Genomic DNA, 16,486 nt, shown 5'->3' with positions numbered 1-16,486 from the left:
ACGAATTGAAAGTAGCGTTGGAATATTTGACCAAGTTGCATATCGATGCGGCAAAGCGTCAGTCACAATTCGAGGAACAACAAAAGGAATTGCAAAAACAGTTAGCGGAATGTCAAATACGAACTGAGGAACAGCAAAAGGAAGTCCAAAAACAGTTAGCCGGACGTCAATTACGAACAGAGGAGTTACTTACAGAAATTGTTAAAAATAATGCGAGCGCGGAAAGCAATTCAGCACTTTCTCAGAATACAATATGGACCGCGATAAACAATTTTAAATACGAGGAAGAGAAGAGGAAAAAATCATTTGAAGCGTATTTTCGGCGTTATGAAGATTTATACAAATTAATAGTTGCATAAGTGCAGACATGTTTCTGTGGCGATCTCTGGTTAGAGATTACCACTTCATCAGGTTAGCAGCTCAAAAGTCATTCTAAAGAAAACAAAAAACTGTATAACCATTATATATATATACATATATATATATACGTGTGTGTGAGAGAGAGAGAAAGTATGTGTGTTTATGTGTGTGTATATATATACATATATATATATATATATATTATATATATATATAAACATATATATATATATATATAAAATATGTATACATATATATATAATATATATGTATACATATGTGTATATGCTGTGGCTGAGTCTGGTTGACGTAAGTATTAGATTGATTTGTATCGTACGAACACAAACAAACACACACACACATACGCACACACACACAAACACACAGACGCATACACGCATATACACACTCACAAACACACACGGACGCACACACAGGCGCACACACAAACAAACACACACACGCACATAAATGCGTACGCACACGCAAACACAAGCACATACACACGCAAACGCTCTTTGGAAATAGTCAGTAATAGACAGTTTAAAGGCTTCAAAATCACATATAAGGAGATTTTGAAGTAAATAAACTCTTAATTTCTGGTTATGATTAAATGTTAGTCAAGTAATATAGTTCATTGTGTAAGGTTTCAGCAAAATCCGGGTCTCGGTCATATTAATCGCTTAATCCGTTTTATTTTTTTATTTAGCGTATATAGAAAGAATTTTAGTCAATCGTACTTTAAAAAAAAAAAGAGATTTATCTAGCTTAAACAAAAGAAGAAAATAATGGTTTATAAGCATGTGCCGATGTGTCGAAAAATAGTATCTATTATCAACATGTACGATTTATGTAAACACAAAAGATTTAGCACGGTAGCGTAACAGTATACGAACAATAAACATCTACGGTATATTTAATGTTATTATATTTGTAGTTGATATTTTTAAAAAAAAAAAACACGATTTCCTCTGGTAGAGAGTGACCAAAAAAGTATTTGAAAAGTTCTGGAGCGTTCGTTTTTTTTTTTTTTTTTTTTTTTTTTTTTTGTTTTTTTTTTTTGTTTTTTTGTTTTGTTGTTTTTTGTTTGTTTTTTTTTTTTGCTTTTTTTTTATATTACGTAGACTCTAGGATGAACGAATTGTCACCTTTCTGCCAATGAGATTTGGCGGAATGCGAGAAATGGATAATTTACTATTTTTTAATTGGTAAAGTGGAATATGATGTGATGCCTATGAGTTTATGCTCCAGTTAATAAGGATGGAACTCCATATCTGTCGAAAGTACAGAAATCCTCCCTGTGATGACTGGGCGGTAGCAAGACTTCTTATTTAGAGGGAAAATAGGAACTACTTTCACTAAAGTTGCTGCGATTGTGATGATATTACTCCTAAGATGAAATAAATGGTTTTATCATAACGACTAAATATGTTTAAAATGGTGATTTAAAGTTACTTAAGATAGTGGCTAATGGTCTAAACATAATTATTTTGTATGTGGCATCTGTGATTGCAAACCTACGGTAGTTTGGTCCAGAGGGGATTTCTGCAATCAAAATATTATATAGAAAAAATATATATATATATATATTACATAAAATATATATAATATATATAATATCATATATATAATATATATAACATATAATATATATAATATATCACATATATAATATATATAACATATAATATATATAATATATATAATATATAATATCTATACATAATATGATATATAATATTCATAATATATGTATGTAATATATATATATATAATATATAATATATATAATATATAATATATATAATATTTATGTATAAGATATATGTGCAATATATATTATTATATTGTATATATATCATATTTAATATATATACACATTATATATATACTATTTATATATCTTACAGATATTATATATATTATATATATTATGTATATTATATATATATATATATATATATATATATATATATATTAGTTATAGTTTTATATAAGTAATAGTTATATATTTAATTATATTTATATTCATTAAAAATCGCACCTGCTCATCTTTAGTCATATTTTATTGTAGGGAGGCTGCAAGTCATTCTGAGAGAGGCTCGCTGGGTTTTTATTTATTTATCTCGATATTTAATTAGAGTTATCTTGCCGTAGAAAATCTCACAAAAAATCATGGATAAAACTTTCATATAAATAAAAATTCATCAGGAAAAAGTAGAAAGGAAAATTATATACAAACGAGAGTAAGAAGCTCCTTTCTTTTATTTACGAAGTATTCCGGGAGATGGTATTTGTTGACATGTACCTTTCTTTTTTACCCTCGCTCTTCTCTCACTCTCGCTCTCGCTCTCTCTCGCTCTCTCTCTCTCTCTCTCTCTCTCCCTCTCTATCTCTCTCTCTTTCTGTCTGTGTGTGTGTGTTGGTGTGGGTGTGCCTTGCCTATTTTGCACGAATGATTGCTAAATAAATAAAACATTAGTAAACAACTAATTTTCTTAAATAATTAATGTGAATGATTAAATTGCTACAAAGTTTTTTTGTTTTGTTTTTTTTTTTCTATTATCGTTTTCCGTGTATGACAAATTGGAGAAATGCCAATGTTGTCCGTTTTTTGACAAAATGATGAAGTATGGCGACACTGTTCATATGGATCAATTAATAAAGACAATTCTGCAATTCAGCGATCTACTCTCGTCCGTGTTCCCAAACAAAGAATTCGTCGCAGTGACTACGTACATACCAAGTCACTCTCTATATGGGCTGAAATTCTAGGCTGGAGCAACAGTGGCGTATCTAGGGTATGGCAGGCATGGCCCGTGCCATGGGCGCCACTTTGACATGGGCGCAAAAATTGCTTGACAAAATTTTAAATTAGTAGTTAGGTATATCTAAGGTATAAATTATTAAGAAGGGGCGCACATTCAAACTTTGCCATGGGCGCCATTTTACATAGATACGCCACTGTGGAGCAAAGAAACTGGGGTTGGTTGGGGAGTGGGGTATGTGAAGTTTCTCCAAGATCGCTTATTGGGGTAGCCAGGGACGAAAAAGAAAGGATCAGTTTGTGGGTATTTTGGAGGTTTCCTATCGGGGATGGAGGGAGGCATTCACTCGGCTAGCTAAGAACCTAGTCTGATTGATGAAAATAAAATATACCAAATAAGGTATATTTTATTTTCCTCAACCATCCTTATCAATCTCCTGAGGAAGTCGCCCAAAAATGGAGATGAAACGTTGAGAATTTTCTAAAATAGTCACAGGTTTTCTAGCCTTTTTTCCGACATGCTTATTTGTGATGTATACAGTTTCAATATTGCAATTATGAAGAGAAGACTTTTTATATTCATGATTAAAAGAGAATAAAAGGCGGTTAGCTGACCGGTTTCGCTCTCACTCCTCTAGAACTGGATCGAGTGATTTTATTTATAATTTAAAGAGAAAAAACATTAGATAAACTGTACGTACAAGCCTTATGATCTATTAATGGAGAGAGAAAATGAAACAAGAAGACACTATATATGTAAAATTAAAGCTGCATTATTATCTACGTACAATGCTTAAATATCATAGAGGCTAATCACATTCAAACTTGAGAGACATTTCTTTTGTTTACTAAGAGCAAGTCTCTTAAAACGAACGTGAATGGTCTCCAAAATCTTTAGATGAGCGTTTGAATAATCAGCTATGGAAGACCCGGATGTGTTACTTAGAACGTCCGTTGGTAGATGGATCTCATTTCTGATTTTGTTATATAAGTGTCGTGAATTCAACTACCAAACTATGCAGTTGGCACTGCAACTACATTTAAATTGGTAAATTACATTATTATTATGTCATGGGGTTTGACAGTCTTTTCGAGAGACTGCCATTAACGGTTTTGTGGAGCACACAAAACGCACATTGGAAGAAAAATAGCATTTTCTTTTTCTACTGGTGAGCTAATTTACTATACGAATTTCTCACTTACTGACCCTAACCATGGTAAATGAATATAAATTAAACAATTAGCCACCGTATTGACGTTCAGTTATTTTATGGATACCCTTTCAATGTGATTAGGTCTGTAGCAGCAAAATAAAAAACTATTTTCTTCTGCAAATTGATGCCTCCATGCTGAGCGATTCGACTACAAGGGACCAATCAGTTTGCAGAGCAGATGAGTTTCATCTGTTCCTATGAACTATTTTTAACCCCTTGGAGAAACACAGACAACACTTCAGAGTGAACTCAACCGGCAAACAAGACAGATCTATCTTCCTCTCGTATCATTGTCCACTGGACGCAATAGCTTATCAACGTTCGCCGGCTGTCCACTGGACGCAATAGCTTCTCAGTGCTCGCCGGCTGTCCACTGAACGTAATAGCTTTTCAACGCTCGCCGGCTGTCCACTGGACGCAATAGCTTATAAACGTTTGCCGGCTGTCCACTGGACGCAATAGCTTCTCAACGTTTGCCGGCTGTCCACTGGACGCAATAGCTTATCAACGCTCGCCGGCTGTCCACTGGACGCAATAGCTTATCAACGCTCGCCGGCTGTCCACTGGACGCAATAGCTTATCAACGCTCGCCGGCTGTCCACTGGACGCAATAGCTTATCAACGCTCGCCGGCTGTCCACTGGACGCAATAGCTTATCAACGCTCGCCGGCTGTCCACTGGACGCAATAGCTTATCAACGCTCGCCGGCTGTCCACTGGACGCTATAGCTTATCAACGCTCACCGGCTGTCCACTGGACGCAATAGCTTCTCAACGTTTGCTGACTGTCCACTGAACGCAATCGCTTATCAACGCTTGCCGGGTATCCACTGGATGTAACAGCTTATCAATCAACGTCTCACCGGAGAAGCTGACGACTTACTGGGCGCTTCGGCAAACCAACCTGCGCCGAAGGAACCGCTTACTTATTCCTGGCTCATCTCATCTTCCTTTATCTGTTTAGCAAACCTTTTTCGTCGTTTTATCTTAAAGAAGTTTTCTTCTACCTTGTGTAGTCTTGAATTAATAATTAAGAGTAAATCATCAATTTATCATGAGATGGTGATCCTGAACTGATCACAGACAAATCTTCTTTGAAATAGAAACAACGGCCAAAAAGGAAATTCGTTCAAGCTAAACTAAAAACAAAACAGGGAAGAAATGTGACCCTCTTGTTCAACAAAAAATAACCAACAGAAACTCTCATCAAAAATATCAATACCAACAAAAATAAACAAACAAAAATGCAATCTGATGTTTTTCAAAGAAAACCGGCAAACTAGAGACAAATCCCTTATTATGAGAATTGAAAGCAAAATGAACTTAAATATTCCGACTCAGCTAATCATCGCGTGCGAAAAATTTCAACGCAATTCAGCTGTTTCCAAGTTAAATGGAGCGGTAACACCTTGCATTTTTTTTAGCTACAATATACGAAATACAACAAACACTCATCTTCAAAAATATACAAAAGAATACAAAAAAGAAAACACTTGAAATTCAACTTAATAAAAAAATCAACCCTTACTAAAAAAAAAAAAAAAAGTTCTGCTTACAATAAAAAAAAAATTGGTACAGTTCTCAAAGGTCAAATCGTTGAACTTTGACGCCTTAACAGCCAAATGTCTGTCCGAAAACGGATTAAAAAGATTTTCCCAAATCTCACGACCCTGTATATCGAATTTCGAGTTTGTAGACTGAAAGTTAACGGAGTTATTGTGTAGGGAAATGTACAGACAGAGAGACAGACACTTTCACTTAATATATATATATATATATATATATATATATATATATATATATATATATATATATATATATATATATATATATATATATACTTGCGGGGAGGCGGGCGGGGCGCCAGGCTTTGCCCGGTCGTAAAATACACTTAAATATGATATTTTAATTAGTCCAGATTTCGTATATGGAGTCATAATTTCAAAAGTAAAAAAAAAAAAAGAATCGAAACCGAAATCAAAACTGTAGCATTGAACGATGGTTAGGTTACCACTGTACTAACATGACACGTATATGAACTGATTAAACATTAAAAATTGAAAATAAATAAAGATAGATGTACAAAAAGTATAGGTCCTGGATATGACTTTGAACTATATCCGATGGTGAGGCCCCAGCTTGCGGGCTTTGGGGAGTGTGGAGCCACCCTTTACTTGCCATTGCTCACAGGTCCACTCTGACCCGGACTGGTAGTACCTGTTAGGGTCCCAACTATGGGTTAAACAGAAACTGACTTTAAAAAAAAAAATTTTTTAAATATACTCTATTAAAAAATTGTTCTTCAAAATCACTGGATTCGGCATTAAATAACCCAAAAGGGTTGATATGCCGTAAAACAAAAACAACCAACCAACAAAATGTATAACGATTTTTTCAATTTTTACACATTTTTCACCCCTTGAAAACTCTATTAATCGGCTAAAGACTCATACAAGAAGGGCCTCTAAAAAAATCCAATTATTTGAGCGGCCTAGCGCCGCTCTGCGACTTTTAGTTTCGGAAGTTTGAAAATATGGAGACAGACAGACAGACGGACGGACGGACAGAAAGACAGATGTATAGCCTTTTATATATTAGATTAGGTTGTCAAGAAAGTTCTTGCGGAATTTTTAATTATGATTTCAAATGCTGTATTTTCAAATAAGTTTTCGTTATAATACTTTTACTTTATATATCATTTTCAAGGGCGTTTTTCGCTCTATCTAATCGTGTAAGTTACAATCGTTTCAAAACAGTTATGTCTTCTTTCCAGAATGTTGACTATAAGATGGCAAAAGCAAATTCGCACAATTTTCTTATTTCAACTCAAGCTAGGCCTAAAAGCTGCTGAAACAGCTCGCAATATCAACGAAGCGTTTGGCCCAGGAACCACTACTGAACACACAGCACAATGGTGGTTTAAGAAATTTTGTGGCGGCGACGAGAGTCTTGAAAATGATGAGCGTAGTGGTTGGCCATCAGATGTTGAAAACAATCAGTTAAGAGGCTTAGTGGAAGCCAATCCACGCACAACTTTTCGAAAACTTGTTTCTGAATTAGACTAATGTATACGACGATTTCCAACCACTTGAGAGAGATTGGAGAGACAAAAAATCTTGATAAATGGGTGCCTCACGAGTTGAACGACAACCAAATTAAACGCCGTTAAGAGGTGTCATATTCCCTTCTTTCACGCAATCTCGACCGGGTTGTGACTTGCGATGAATAATGGGTTCTTTACGACAACCGACGACGCTCAGCTCAGTGATCAGACACTGACGAATCTCCACGATACTTCCTGAAGCCAGAGTTACACTAAAGAAAGTCGTGCTGACTATTTGGTGGTCTGCGACCGGTCTCATCCATTACAGTTTTTTTTTTATGCAGACAAAACCAATTCGGCTGCGAAGTATTGTCAACAAATGGATGAAATTCATCAGAAATTTCGACAACAAAACGCATCATTAGTCAATAAAAAAAAATCCCAATTCTCACCAACACAATGCCCGACCGCACGTTGCTAACCCGACCCTGCAAAAGTTGAACGAATTGGGTTACGAAATTATGCCTCAACCACCATAATCTCCAAACCTCTCACTTACCGACTACCACTTTTTCAAGCATCTCCAAAACTTTCTGCGTGAAAAATTCTCAAAAACTTAAGCGATATCATAAACGCCTTAAGCGATCTCATCGCCACCAGAACGCAGGATTTTTTCGTTACTGACATGAATTCACTTGTTTTGCATTGACAAAAGTGTGTTGAGTCTAACTGCTCTTATTTTGATCAATATTTTTTTTTTTGCCGAGACATACTCATTCAAATATAAAAGTTAGAAACCGTAAGAACTTTCTTGTCAACCTGATATATATATATATATATATATATATATATATATATATATATATATATATATATATATATATATATAATAAAAATTACAATTAAATTTACCAAAATGATCCAAGATGGTAAAACTAAAATATATTATAAATATTAAAGAATTAATATTTCTTGGATTTACTTTTTTGGATTTTACCGTCATTGAATACTTTACCTTTCACCAGACTATCGATTCACGTGAAATCACCTTTTTCTTCACCCTATTCCCTGTGGTTCACTTTTTGTTATAAAGTAAGATCTTTGACTTACTTGCAGTTTCATCAAATACTTTTGCATGCAAAATCCAATCCCGCATTTTGCTAATTCCTACCCTCTGATGAGAAGGAAAGTATTTCTTCGAAACTCCGCGGATTAAGGACTATCCACTTATCTAGTGTTTCCTTTTCAGATTAAATATTTTTTTAACTCTTTTACAAAGTGTTTTTAAACATGTTTTATTAACTATTTCCTTTTATATATATATATATATATATATATATATATATATATATATATATATATATATATATATATTTGTTATTTGTTATTATGGCCGTGCTTAGCGTTTATCTTTGTTTTGGCGAAAAAGCGTTAAGTATCATCCAAATCGTTTTTTGGTATCATGTCGTTTTTTTTTTTTGTTTGTTTTTTTGTTTTGTTTTTTTGTTTTTTTTTTATTGTTTTTTTTTTTTGTTGTTGTTTTTTTTTGGGGGGGTTGTTTGATATCATGCCGCTTTTGTTTTTGTTTTTTGTTTTGGGATTTTTTTTTTTTTTGTATTTTTGTTGGGGTTTTTTTGCCATGCATAAGACTGATATATATGATGATAAATTTCTCTCCATCTGCGATTGTGTGAGAAAGACATTTTCCTTAAAACCCTCGATTAATGCTGTCAAATACAGACGTTTGAAGACAATAAATATATCTTCGAGTTATGTTCTCTATTGTGGGAGACTAGAATTATCATCATCAGCAGCAGCATCATATCGTGTTAGTGTTAATGATAATATTGATTCTCTCACTGCATCTCGTTTTATCCTTTAAATCGTTTTTTTTTATTTTACTTCAGTGTAAAATCTCAGGAACCAAGTGTCTTCATTTCTGGAACAAAAACATCTGGTCTCTAAGTGAGATACATGGATATCCGAACGTTCAACTATATATTTACCAACTGAGTTGGTAAATATATAGAGAACATTAGTTTTCCTCTCCCTGATAAAACCGGAGTAAATAATGACATGCTACATACTGCATCAAAATAATGTGTACTTGTTACATGTATGTATAATATGAGCCCTTCATAAGGACAGTAAATAAATGTCTTTGTAACATGCTGATTATCAATTCGCGATGTGTGTGTGTGGGTTGCTGGGTGCGTTGGTCGGTGTTTAAACACAGGCAATAAACAAGTACAATAAACAGTTTAAATAAACATACGGTAGTTCTTTTAAACGGACTATTATTTCCGACAAAACGTCTTTCGTTCATTAGCACTCGCCTTGAAGACGCTGGAATAAAGGTCTTTCCGATGTTAGATATCATGCGAATCAACTAATCTGACAGTGGCTTATTGCAGTTTTCATTGTATGTCTATTTTCTACATTCAACACATAATATTGGGTCGAGCTGCAAACCGCTCTGTAAATCTTAATGTTCTTTGACTTCCCCGATACTATCACCTACTCTTCGCAACTCCCGATCCTCTGATTAACTTGTAAATTACATAATTGAAATGTCCGATTCTCTCAAACCCTTTCCTGATTCTCATTACCTATATAATTTATATTTATTTGTTCTCTAAAACTTTGGTTTATTTTGATACTAGATAATGTCGTCATTCTTTGACGTCCGAAACAGGCCATGTTTTTTTTTTGTTTTGTTTTGCTTTTTTGTTATTTGTTATTGACATTTCTTATTGTTTCAAATATTGGATTTGTATTTATTTAAATAATAAAGAGTAAATAAACATACGACTGGGTAAATTGCATATTTATCTAGTTAACCCTACTCGTTCACTACTGTAGGGCTCCAACATGTCACACATTTAACTATGTTATAGTATATCTTTCGTATAGTCTTTTGCTCTTAACCGATTCCAGGATAAGAATACGACGGGCGTGCAATAAGTAATGCCCCTGACCCACTTCCAGTTGTCCGATCTAGCTGAAATTTTGCATGTGTAATGATTTATATCTCTACGGGTTATGTGGCAAATTACAGCTCTGAACTAATTGTGGTTTCTGTTTTACATGTGTTTGAACTGAGTCAGGTGTGAAAAGGAGCCTGTTGAATGTCGAGCAGTGATCCGGTTTTTGTGTTTGAAAGGGCGCACACCACAGGAGATTTTTTATGAAATGAAAGAAACTTATGGTGATAATGCCCCATCATATGATCTTGTAAAACGCTGGCATCATGAATTCAAACATGGCCGGAAGTCTGTGGAAACAGCTCCCAGACCTGGTCGCCTCTTCTTCTGCCATTGATGAGACATCTGTCCGTCAAGTTGAGGCTGCCATTTTGGAAGATCGGCACATTACTATTCGCCAAATAGCCCAAGATGTCAAGATTAGTACAGGGTTTGTGGAAACTATTATTCATGACCATTTGCATATGCATAAGGTGTCTGCCAGATGGATTCCCAGGTTGCTCACACCATTCCAGAAGCGAGAACGCGTCGAGTGCTCGAGAATGAATCTGGAGATGTGCCAAGAAGATGAGTCAAAGTTTTTCAAAAGACTGATTACACAGGATGAAACCTGGGTCCATCACTATGATCCAGAGACCAAAGCCCAGTCAATGCAGATGAAGCACTTGGACTCACCACCTCCAAAGAAGGCAAGGGTGCAGCCCTCCGCTGGCAAGGTCATGCTCACAGTCTTCTAGGATCAGGACGGAGTAGTGATGATAGATTTCCTGGCAAAGGGTACCACAATTACAGAAGCCTATTATGCTTCACTTTTGAGGAAATTAAGGGAAGCTATCAAAATCAAGAGACGGGGAAAGATCAGCAAAGGTACCCTCCTCCTGCAGGACAACGCTCCGGTCCACAATTCGCATGTCGCCAAATCAGAAGCACGGGCGTGTGGTTATGAAATCCTTCCCCATCCTCCCATACTCTCCTGACCTTGCACCCTCTGACTTTCACCTCTTCCCAGCCATGAAGTTGTTTTTGAAAGAAAAGCGTTTCCCAGATGATACAGCCTTGATTTCTGAAGTCACGTCGTGGTTGGAGGACCAACCTGGGGTGTTCTACAAAAACGGTCTCCAGAGCTGCATCAAAGGATGGGAGAAATGCATAAGTCTGGGTGGTTCCTATGTAGAGAAAGACTAATAACTGTGCCAAGTTTCGTTGCTCTACTGCTATGGGGATTGCGTCAGGGGCATTACATATTGCACGCCCCTCGTACATCTAGGCTGGTGAAGTATCTGCTAAGAGCTGTTATTTGAAGTAATATTACTAGTAGAAAGTGCACCATTTATCGTATGGGCCAGTGGGCAACCGAATAGATCTCATATGAGCTTCGAATACTATGATATTTTTAATATTTTTTCAGAGTTTATTCGTAAGATGAAGTATTCTAATGTCCGGTTTTCCTCACAAACCCTTGTACAGAGAGACTGAAAACACTGGACGATGATGTCTCTTGGGTAATTCAAACTCTCTTAGCCATGCAGGTATCCAGAAGTGGTTCGTATGTCCTCCGACAGTTACTTTACGTAGATTCTGTGTTTCGGTATTCACAAAAGAATATTGCTCACGATTAGTGGCCAGCAAATCTGTTTCTTGACTATGTAATCAACGCTGATATACGCAGAAAATCATAATCGTGCTCCTTTGTTGGGTGCGGTCCTACTCCCGTCCCCATAGATGGTGACAGCAGCTCTTAGTCTTCTTGTATACAAAGTTCTTTTTCCAGCCATTTGGTAAGAGTTCACATGTTACTATCATAAACCAGAAGGGGTCCATTCATTCATTTCGTATGAATCAGATGATTCTATTGTCAACATTGGTTTCCACAATATCTTTCTAGTCAGAAAAGTTCCTAGTAAGACATCAGGTATTTATGGGAGGGGCCATGTGATGGTTGTCTACGTCCTAAAGAGATAATTTTTCTGTGGAATCAACTGGATTCGAACTTAGCGCACCCATATTGTCAGTCTGTGTCGTTAACAGCTTAGGCACCGTCACCTACCACCAAAACTGGTGTAAGAATAGCTCCAAATAAGTAACATTTCGCCTTTATCTACCAGAAAAGAGAATAGCCATTCGTAAATGAACTGCAAAGAGACGAAATGAGAATCCATTTGAAGATTACTGTGGAATAATTAATAAGAGGTTAAGAAAATATTATCGATTAAATATCGATGAAATGAAAGGAGTTATTACTGAAGTGTGGAACTCGCTGACACGGGGAAGGTTACCATGAATTAACTGGTTCCTTACTAAAACGAATGATAATGTGCTGCAACAGAGTATCAAAGTATGAATAAAGTTATTTCATATTTGGTTTTGTCTTTTTTTTTTTTTTACTTGGGAGTCACCACTTATCAAGGCCCGAAGGTCACTCAAGGATAAGGGTTAATGGATGTAAGGTAATAGCGTAATAATCGGTAATGGTGTAAATTGGATAAGATTTGATTATTTATGGGGACGGCACAACAAGAACTTGTTTACATTGGATTTGAGGGCTGATAAAAAAAAACTTGAGAACTTAAACGGACTTGGTTCTGTGAATTACACCGTGCATCGCTTATGCTATCAAAATGGATCAACGTTGTTGGCAAGAATTATTACTGGGTATTGGTTCTGTTCTTTTCATATCCGTTAACATGCTTCTTTTTTTTTTTTTTTTTTTGTCAATGACACCAATTCTGGCTTGCAACAGTTTTCCACAGATGTTGCAAGAGATTCAACAATCTTATCTGTAGATTTTGTTGTCGTGTTGTTATTGCCTTTTATTGACTCTGCAGATGTCATCTCTTTTCGCGGTCGATTAGAATGTTTCTTCAAGTATTGAGGCATATGTTTTGGGGAGCATTCATGTTTAATAGTTTAGACAAACATACACACACGCACACACACACAGTATATAGAAAGCCTATTCATTAATACATCTGTAAAAAAAATAACTTATATAATTTATATTGAATAACATTATAAAACTCTCTATTTTAACTGATAGTAATGAACAACTACACAAACTACAGAAATTTTTCCCCATTTGAACAAATATTGGATTCGTGTAGTGCACTTTAAACGAACATTGAATTCATGTGATGTCGTGTCAACGAACATTGGATATATTACACTTAATTTGAACGAACATTGAATATATTACACTTAATTTGAACGAACATTGGATATATTACACCTAATTTGAACGAATATATGTAATGTCGTTTCAACAAACATTGAATTCGTGACACGTACATTAAACGAAAACTGAATTGATGGCATGTACTTTAAATACATACTAGTACGTTAGAACGTCAACAAAAAAAACTGAGAAACTAATAGAATTATCTAATATATATGTAAAATGGTAATTGGCCATCGTGGTCGCACACTGGAATACCGAAAAATCACTAATTAAAGTAATATGTCCAGCATTACAGTTAGTACCATCATTCGAAATATCTGTCTCTAACAGGACGTATTTGGGAAATAATTTAATAAGCAATCATATGATTATGCCCGGAAATAATTCAGTGCATATTCACGTGTCGATGAGAATGTCCTATGGATCCGTAGGCGAATACGAGAGGAGTAAATCGTACGTGTAATTAGACAGGCGACTGACCATATATAACTGATTGCATTTTGAAGGCCAGTCGCGTGAAGTCGTTTCGCAAAATCATTTGAAGGTGTTTGCACCATTTTGTAGTGTACATCATTACCTGACGAGACAAGAAATGAATCAATTCGGTGAAGACAGTCGGAGCTAGATTTTTATATATGTTGTTTGGCGGCACACATTTTTTTTCTGAAAACAATGAATAGCAAAGAGCCCATGTAAATCTAGAGTTTTTACATCTGCATTTCTATATAACAAACCAGCAACAGCATGGAAACGAGAGTTAAGAGCAACAGCATGAAGGCGTAGTTAACATCAGGAAATAACAACTTGGGTAAGCCGAGTTCGATTTCAGTTTGTTCTGCAACAGGTGAAGACCCCAGTCGAATCCTGGTCAAACGGCAGCAAATGTAACAAGTAAAAACTCCGAAGTGTTCACCGGTACATAAATGTAGTCCTAAGGTTGTTCTGATTTCGGAACACACAAGAAATTCCAGTAGCGTGGCCTTGATAGCCTATATGATGACGGGGTCTGATGCGCGATTCCTGTTATTTTTTGCTTTACCAGTGGTCCGTAAGTAAAAGAATAAAAAAAAATAGGAGGAAAATAAAACAAAAGAAACAGCCCAAAGTCGCTAGGTAAATAGGAGTGCCACGGGCCATAGTTTGGAATCGACTTCAGGTTTGCTGTCTTTTTTCTGCTTGCTGTCTTCTGAAAAAAATTGACTCAAATAGACGGTGTTCGTTTGGTATTTGAGTCACGCATTCCGTAGGAAACGTATAAAATAAAACCCCAGTCGTCAGTTCTTGCTTTTATTAAATAAACTCCTGAACACAATATTTACTAATTTACAGTAAAGTTACATGATAAAAATTATATGCAATTTACCATTTTTTCTCAACAACGCAGAGATTTACAGTCGCGTGAATAGTTCGCTCAGAAAAAAAACATTTTCGACGCACGAATTGTCCCTTTCTTCTTTCCTCCTTCTCTCTCGGTCAGTGAGCGTTAGGGTGTAGCGTGGGTTGAGGAGCAGTCAGACTCAACTCCTTACAACAACTGCTCTAATTCAACTCAACTGCTAAAAATCGCTCCCGCACACCTTCTTATAGGAAGGTAACGTGGGAAGGTTGGCAAGGTCTAAGGTTTCATTCAGCCAATCAACCTTCGCAGTGTCAAAATTGAATCGACCCTGATTGGCCAATTTAATAAAATCACTTGCGCATATTAATTCATTTTCCATCAAAAGTTTCTCACACAAAGCAACCTGGGAATTGACCTCAAGTCAAACTGATTCTCAAGTTCTCAATCGTGAATACTACTATACCCAATGCAATGAGTTCCTTCACCAAACAATATAATTATTAAACATTATTATCAATCTCCAAATCCGCTCAGTTGAAGTCGTCTTTCCTTATTTTGGTTTGAGCCACCAATCAAACAAATGGAATCGGCAAGACTATCGGGAATTGCCCGGGATTGCTCACATAGTAAACGTTCAGCTCTGTTTTAACCGTTATTGATGTAAATTTTGACTATCGCAGGTGGTCGAGTTACAGTTTCACGGAAACATTTTCACTTAGGGGTGTTATAAACCTTCATGTAGTCCTTCTTGTGTGTATCCGATATCTTTCTAGAAAGATTCTGGCTAGGGTCGGTGAAAAAAAATGCCAACAATAATAATCTGATTCGTTCGAAATTAATGAATTAATAATACTCAACGGCAACAGCAGTTTGTAATAATATGGTATGTGTGGATGTGTTTGTCATGTAAAAGTAGGAAATTCCACCAAAAACTAAATCAAAGACATGACGTCATAAGCAAGAAGTCGTAGTGAAAAGAACAGATTTTTTTTCTCTCCAATTAAATTGATATCCGCTATCAGTACATGTGTGGCTAGTATTCGAAAGCTAGTGTATACGGCGTAATCACGTCGAGGACAGCGGTTCTCGTTAGATCACAGAAGCTAAGCAACGTTCAGCCTGGTCAGTACCAGATGGGTGACCAATTTGAGAATTTTGACCACTGTATGTAGGAGAACGTCAACACCTCTCTTCAAGGGTTGCAAAAATATAACTTTGTCATCTTCCCTAATCGGGATATACATGCGACTGGGGACCACTTGTGAATTTCATACTCCCATGGAACTCCCTCCTTCGGGGGGTGGACCAGTTTAACATTCCAATAAGGTTAATGCCGTCATTTCTATTTTTATTTTATTCGAAAGCTTGACTACGAATCTATATTTAACAAGACATGATTGAAAAGCAAGTCAACGAGTAATTATATCGTTTTGTCGGAAATAATTCAAAGTATATGTATTTGATCGCCTGGAAAGTTCGACAGATTCTCAGACGGTTGACCAAAGATCCGATTAGGCAGATAAGGTGCCATATATGACTGATTTCTCGGAATTCACTTTTTTATGGAAATCACTCCAGGCAAGGCATGAAGCCACTTGATGTAAG

The sequence above is a fragment of the Euprymna scolopes genome, chromosome 3 (assembly GCF_053919585.1).
Source record: "Euprymna scolopes isolate OS-2025 chromosome 3, ASM5391958v1, whole genome shotgun sequence".
Classification (NCBI taxonomy): domain Eukaryota; kingdom Metazoa; phylum Mollusca; class Cephalopoda; order Sepiida; family Sepiolidae; genus Euprymna; species Euprymna scolopes.
Note: the sequence above shows the minus strand (reverse complement) of the source record.